Raw genomic sequence first — 6754 nt, forward strand, 5'->3', positions numbered from 1 at the left:
CAATAAGAAACCGAAAATAGAAATAGAATTGAGAAGTGTTCCTCATCACCCAGTTATGTACTTGTAGAAAGAACAACGGCTAAACTGAAGGTGGTCACATCGCTTAACTATATACTTATAAAAATAGCGAAACTGAAGATGGTCCTCATCACCCAACAATATAAACTTATAAAGTAATAGCGAAACGAATGAGATAAAACATTTGAAATAGCGTCTGATCACCGAGAAGCTATATGACTATATAAATTACTCAAAACAAATAAACCGAGGAACGTCAAAGATCTTACCGACGATCTCTCATCATCAAGAGACTGTATGACTATATAAGTTACATAAAAGGATTAAAGCGAGAAAAGTTAAAGATCTTACCGACGATCTCTCATCATCAAGAGACTGTATGACTATATAAGTTACATAAAAGAATTAAAGCGAGGAATGTTAAAGATCTTACCGACGATCTCTCATCATCAAGAGACTGTATGACTATATAAGTTACATAAAAGGATTAAAGCGAGAAAAGTTAAAGATCTTACCAACGATCTCTCATCATCAAGAGACTGTATGACTATATAAGTTAAATAAAAGAATTAAAGCGAGGAATGTTAAGGATCTTACCGACGATCTCTCACCATCAAGAGACTGTATGACTATATGAGTTACATAAAAGTATTAAAGCGAGAAAAGTTAAAGGCAATCCCTCATCACCACGAGACTATTAGTTAATAAAAGTGTTACACAATTTAATCCACAACTATTTATCATTATAAAATAAAGATATTTTGCTATATGTTTCAACCGCATTTGTTCATATTAGGCAGAATGAAAATAAATGAGACAACGGTATATATACTATATTTTAAAAACTCGTTCCCATAACATGCGGGGCATATCAATTCTAAATTAACGTTCTGTTTAAATGAAACAACATCAATAAATACATGTATACACAAGGTAAGATGGTGAACATAACTATAAAACAATATACAAAATATACATCTAATAAATAAATATAAATATATATGTGTTTATACAATGTCAGTCCAAGTACAACTGGAGGACTGAAATTCCTGGACCTTCATCTTTATTTAAAGAAATATTACACACAATTCAGTATAATCATTCAGGAAACAAATTAATTCGGTCTCATCCTATAATAAGATACTGTGGTTGTATTTAATAGCATGTTCTGCTACACATGATGAACTACAATCTCTGTCTTTTATTTACTGCATGTTCTGTGTCCATTCAAACAATATTTTACTTTACGATTTAATTGTCCGACCAGTATAGACACTGTTCCATTCCTACTTTGTTTTATAAGTTCCGCGTTTGTCCAAAGCTGTTATCTTTCAATGAAGAAACTGAATTGTAAATTTTGTTAAAAGGTTTATAAGCGACTTGGCAGTCATATACCTAGAAAACGTTTTCCTATTTGATTTGAGATTTTAAAGGCAAGTAACATTATCTTTCTTTCTTTTTTTTTGTATAAACAGTGAAAAACGTCTTGCGATCAGACAAATTTATTTTTATGCATTACTTTGTTAACAGCTCTATCAATGATTATCGAGTCGTATATTCTATCTGTGGCCACATATTTAAGATAGTTTATTTAATTGAGGAAGTCAACATTGTTTAACGAAATACGAAAAGCTCAGCAAGTTAGAGTATGGAACACACCAACATTGTGGTGGTCCAATGACTGCAAAAAGCTTCCGGAAGAAATTGACATTTTTTTAGAGAAAAATTAGAATTTTCATTTAACAAAACATCTAAAAAAGTCAGCTTGTTATTTTAGTTAATTTTCAGTTCTAACTTTCACGCTATTATGAGAAGTGATTAATTGGTGTAAAAATTATGTTAACTTAATCTCACTGTGACTCCATACAACATATCTGTCACATATTGGAAATATTGAGTCTATCTGTTTGTCGTCTTATATGTAAAGTTCATCTATTTTAATTGAGCATTGCGAAATAGGGGGAGAGAGGAGGTTCCATAAATAATCCTTGAATTTAAGTATAAAAATTTGTTATATGCTTCGAAAATGGGTCATAATACAATTTTTCGTCAAATTTATTATATCACTAATTCCAAGCGAGGCCCGGCATGGCCAGGTGGTTTGGGCGCTCGACTCGCAATCTGAGGGTCGCGGGTTCGAATTCCCGTCTCACCAAACATGCTCGCCCTTTCAGCCGTGGTGGCGTTATAATGTGACTGTCAATCCCACTATTCGTTGGTAAAAGAGTAGCCGAAGAGTGGGTGGTGATGATTAGCTGCCTTTCCCTGCTAAATTAAGGAAGGCTAGCGCAGATATCACTCGTGTAGCTTTGCAAACAAACGATTTCAAGTGAATATATATTATTTTCTGGACACTTGTGTATAATGTTAAAATTATAAATAAGTAACACACAACGTTAAAATCGATACACAATTTAAAATATTTTTAATCCATGGACTTTATAAAATTTAATGTGAATGTCAAAGTGTTTCTATTGGACAAACAAAATGTAATTTAAAATATTGTTTAGCAGACATGAGGGATGTGTAAAAATTGAAAGGACTGAAAATTAGACCATAGCAGAATATGTACAAAAACACAATATAAGATATCATGAAAAAAAAAAAAACAGTAACATTGGCTCAACCAAAGGGTATCAGAGTCAATAATATCCGCGAATCTTTATATAAAATTATATTTAAAATATTAAAGAATTACTAAATAGAGACGAAGATATAGCGATTATCTGTGTAAGATTGTGGCAGGACCTCCTCTGCGGTTTAATTAGAAACGTAAACTTACACACAAATCACATAACCTAGCTAAGAAGGAATAAATGTGACATTTACGTCTTGCAAGTTCGCTCCTCATGAGGACGTGGTAAACACATTTTAGAGGCCATATATTGGTCTGAATTTAAAAAATGTTTTTAATTGTGTATCTGTTTTAACATTGTGTGTCACTTATTTATTACTTCAAGTGAATATGTAATAAAATATATGTGATTCCGAATGAACCTTATTCAAAACATCTAATGACTTCATTTACAAGGACCGAAGTGGATAAAACTTCAACACCTAAACAAACCATAACATCATTATGGGATAGTTTTAAAAACTGGATTTGATTGACAAAGTGTGTTGAATCTTTAATGAAGTGTTTATATTGTGAGGATAAGAAAGATAATTTATCAGCTATGAATTTGGCAACGAAATGAAATGAAACTTAATACCAGAAACTTTCGGGCAGCAAGGAATATTTTCTTTATCTACTTTAGGTAGTGCATAAAACTGTAGAGGAACAAAACAAGGTCTGAATCGAAATATATTTTATTTTTAGACTTAGATGAGAGTTAAATCTTATTTAAGTTAAATTCAATAACCGAGGTCCAATTCTCTGTAAAACAGTTTATAGAAAGGTTTAATTGTTTGCTTAATAATTTTAACTAACCTTCAGTTATTTGAAGATCACGTAAGTTCATAACTTTTCGAGGTTGATCAATGTGGTTATTATCTTTATTGTTATTTTTAGTATCCAAAGTGATATGTGACTTTGATAAGGGAAAACGTTTTCTTCCGTAGTTTTTCTTTATGTTCAAAACAACCCATTTAACTAAAAACCCAATTTTAAGCCCTATCATATACAGGAAATTACCATCTTCATTAAAATCTAAATTATAAACTTCAGTTTCTAACTTACATATACAGTTCCGTGTCTGTTTTATAATATTTCTGAAAAAGTTCAACTTCATGTTCTATATAATAAGTTTTGAAAATTTCTGAAGCAATTTGCTTTTTACAGTAATACAGTATCTATAATTTACTGAGAAATCAAGTCGATTAATCTCTAATTGCAATTTTGTTCTACATTCATGAAATATACACTTATTAATAAGAAGACCGTCGTTAATATTAACTCTTAGTATTGTAAATAGCGAATCTATTTGTGTCTCGTCTTAGAAGAAATTTGGTTTTCAGCATACTCCACAATATTTCAGTTGTCTTCAGCAGAGTCTACAGTTAGTAAGTTTAGATTATAAATTACACACTGCTGAGCTGACACCCATGATCAATTATTAACCCATTTTATTTCTTTATAATGTTCATTGTTACCTCGTAAAGTAGCAGTCAGGATAAACTAAGTTATTGAACCCACTTCCAGTATACTGGTATAGTTTATCATGTCAACAGTTAGGCCTATTAGGTCTCGTTGATGTAATTAGTAACATTCACTGATTAAGGGTATGCGTTGAAGTCCTCGGCTAAGGAAGTTTAACTGTTTTATTCATATATCTTGTAGCATTTAATTAATATAAGTAATACAATTTTTAAACTACAATTATTTATTATTGCAAAAACAAAGATATTTTGCTACATATTTCGACATTTGTACGGGCCATCATCAGGCAGAATGAAAATAAATGAGACAACAGTATATATAGAGAAAAGTTGTTCCTATAACACATGGTGCTTGTCACATTTAAATCAAAGTTCTATTTAAACATAACAACAAAAAAGTACACACACATAACATAAGGTAAAACATTCAACATAATTATAGAACAATATATACAAAATATTTGTTAATAATTACGTAGGAATATATACATGTTTATACAATGTTAATCCAAGTTCAACTGGAGGACTGAAATTCTTGGGCCTCGGTTTTTTACTGAAAGAAAAGTCTCTACTTTAATTATATTCCAGTGATCTTACATTCTATCTAGTGTAATTACTCAGAGAACAAATTAGTTAGGTCTCATCCCATAATAGGATACGATGGTTAAAGTTAAAAAGTGGAAAAATATCTTTAAAAGATTGAAAGTGTAGGAATGGGTGCACCAAATAGTGAGGAAACAAGGTAGGAATGGACATGGTGTAATAAAACTTCCTCTGTAAAACCTCACAAGGGGCGTGTCCAACATCCAGTCCATGGCTACTTTGTTTATTCTTCCTATCCTGTATACAATAAACCAGGTGGACTAAACTTACTAAATTTAGTTATGCTTATCATACAATGAATAGAGGTTTCTGTGAATCAAATTAATGGAGGCAGTATATGTATTGTAAAGTTTGTTTTACGACACCAGAAGAATCAGATATGTGTGGGGACCCATAATTTGTTTTGTTTTTCTCTTTACAACTTTTCCAATTGCATGAGAAGGCAACATGATTTTGTACATTATCTATATAGATTGATTAAGATATAAAGATAAAATATCCTAAGAGGTTTCTGTGTATCGACATCATGGATTGGTTACTGTCTATACAAAAGTAGAACAATCATAGAGACACTTTTGTATGTACTCATAAGTTGTATAATATCATGAACACCCACACATAAAAAACAAAGTAGGCACGGACCGGATGTTGGACACGCCCCCTTGTGTGAGCTTGTACAAAGGAAGTTTTAGTACACCATGCCTTGTTTCCTCACTTTTTGATGCACCCATTCCTACACTTTAATTTTTTAAATAGTTTTTCGATTTGTTCATGCACATTTTTCATATAAAGTAACATGATCTTATGCATCATTCATTCATTTGTGTTGATATCCTGTATGTATATCATCAGGATGGGTATGCATCATAATATTATGGTATATGCAAATAATGGTGTATTGTATGTTTATGCGTGTGTGGTGTGTGCATTCTCTTCACTTATGGTATTTCACATTGTGAGTATGTTGTATATGTGATGGCACACACTAGTGTGCAATGTCATTTGGGTGATGTAGCGGGAGTTGTGGTTATGTACATAAACTAAGGGTTGATAAATTAGTTATTCTTTTTGATGATGTTTGGTATATAAAAATGCCAGCAATAGCAGGTGGTCCCTGTGCTATTATTCTATTTGGTGCACTTATAACTATGGTAGGTCTGTTTGTTACACAGCTAGAAGCGTTCAACAATATCAGTCATTCAGTGAGATTGAGAAATTTGCAGTTTTGTGAATTTTGTGTATCTGCTCTGCTGACTTTCTTAAGTGGCTGTACGACTTGTAATTTTGTATGTAGTTTGTTTATCACCTAAGAGTGTCTCTCAAATACTTTTGAAGATATATTATTTGGTTGTGAAAAGTGTATATGAGTAAATAGTTTGTATTGTGTATCCGCCCCATTCATACTATGTTATGCTGCACATGATAAAGTGCATTTTTGCTTTTTCTTCAAACTTTAGTTCACTCAAATGACATTTTAGTTGACCAATTGTCTGACCAGTATATACACTATTTTAGTCACTTTTTATTTTATAAATTACGTATAAATAAAGGAAATATATGAATAAACCAACCAAGAGATTATATGGCTGTATAAACTCCACTGAGTAATAACAAACCGAGGAAAGACAAAGAACTGAGAAAATGTTCGTCATCACTCCAAAAATTACATAATTATGTAAATTCCACACAAAACAAGAATATGACAAAAACTTATTAGGGACAGTCCTTCGTCACTGAGAAGCTACATGATTATAAAAACTGCACAAAACAACAAACCGAGGACAGGTAAGGAGCTTAGCAACGATATTTTGTCACCAAAAGTCTATATGACTATATAGTGTAATAACAAACCAAGAAGAGATTAAGATCTTAACTACAGCCTTTCATCACCAAGAGACTATATGACTATATAGTTTAATAACAAACCAAGAAGAGATTAAGATGTTAACTACAGCCTTTCATCACCAAGAGACTATATGACTATATAGTTTAATAACAAACCAAGAAGAGATTAAGATGTTAACTACAGCCTTTC

Source organism: Limulus polyphemus, unplaced genomic scaffold (genome assembly GCF_000517525.1).
Source record: "Limulus polyphemus unplaced genomic scaffold, Limulus_polyphemus-2.1.2 Scaffold194, whole genome shotgun sequence".
Lineage (NCBI taxonomy): Eukaryota > Metazoa > Arthropoda > Merostomata > Xiphosura > Limulidae > Limulus > Limulus polyphemus.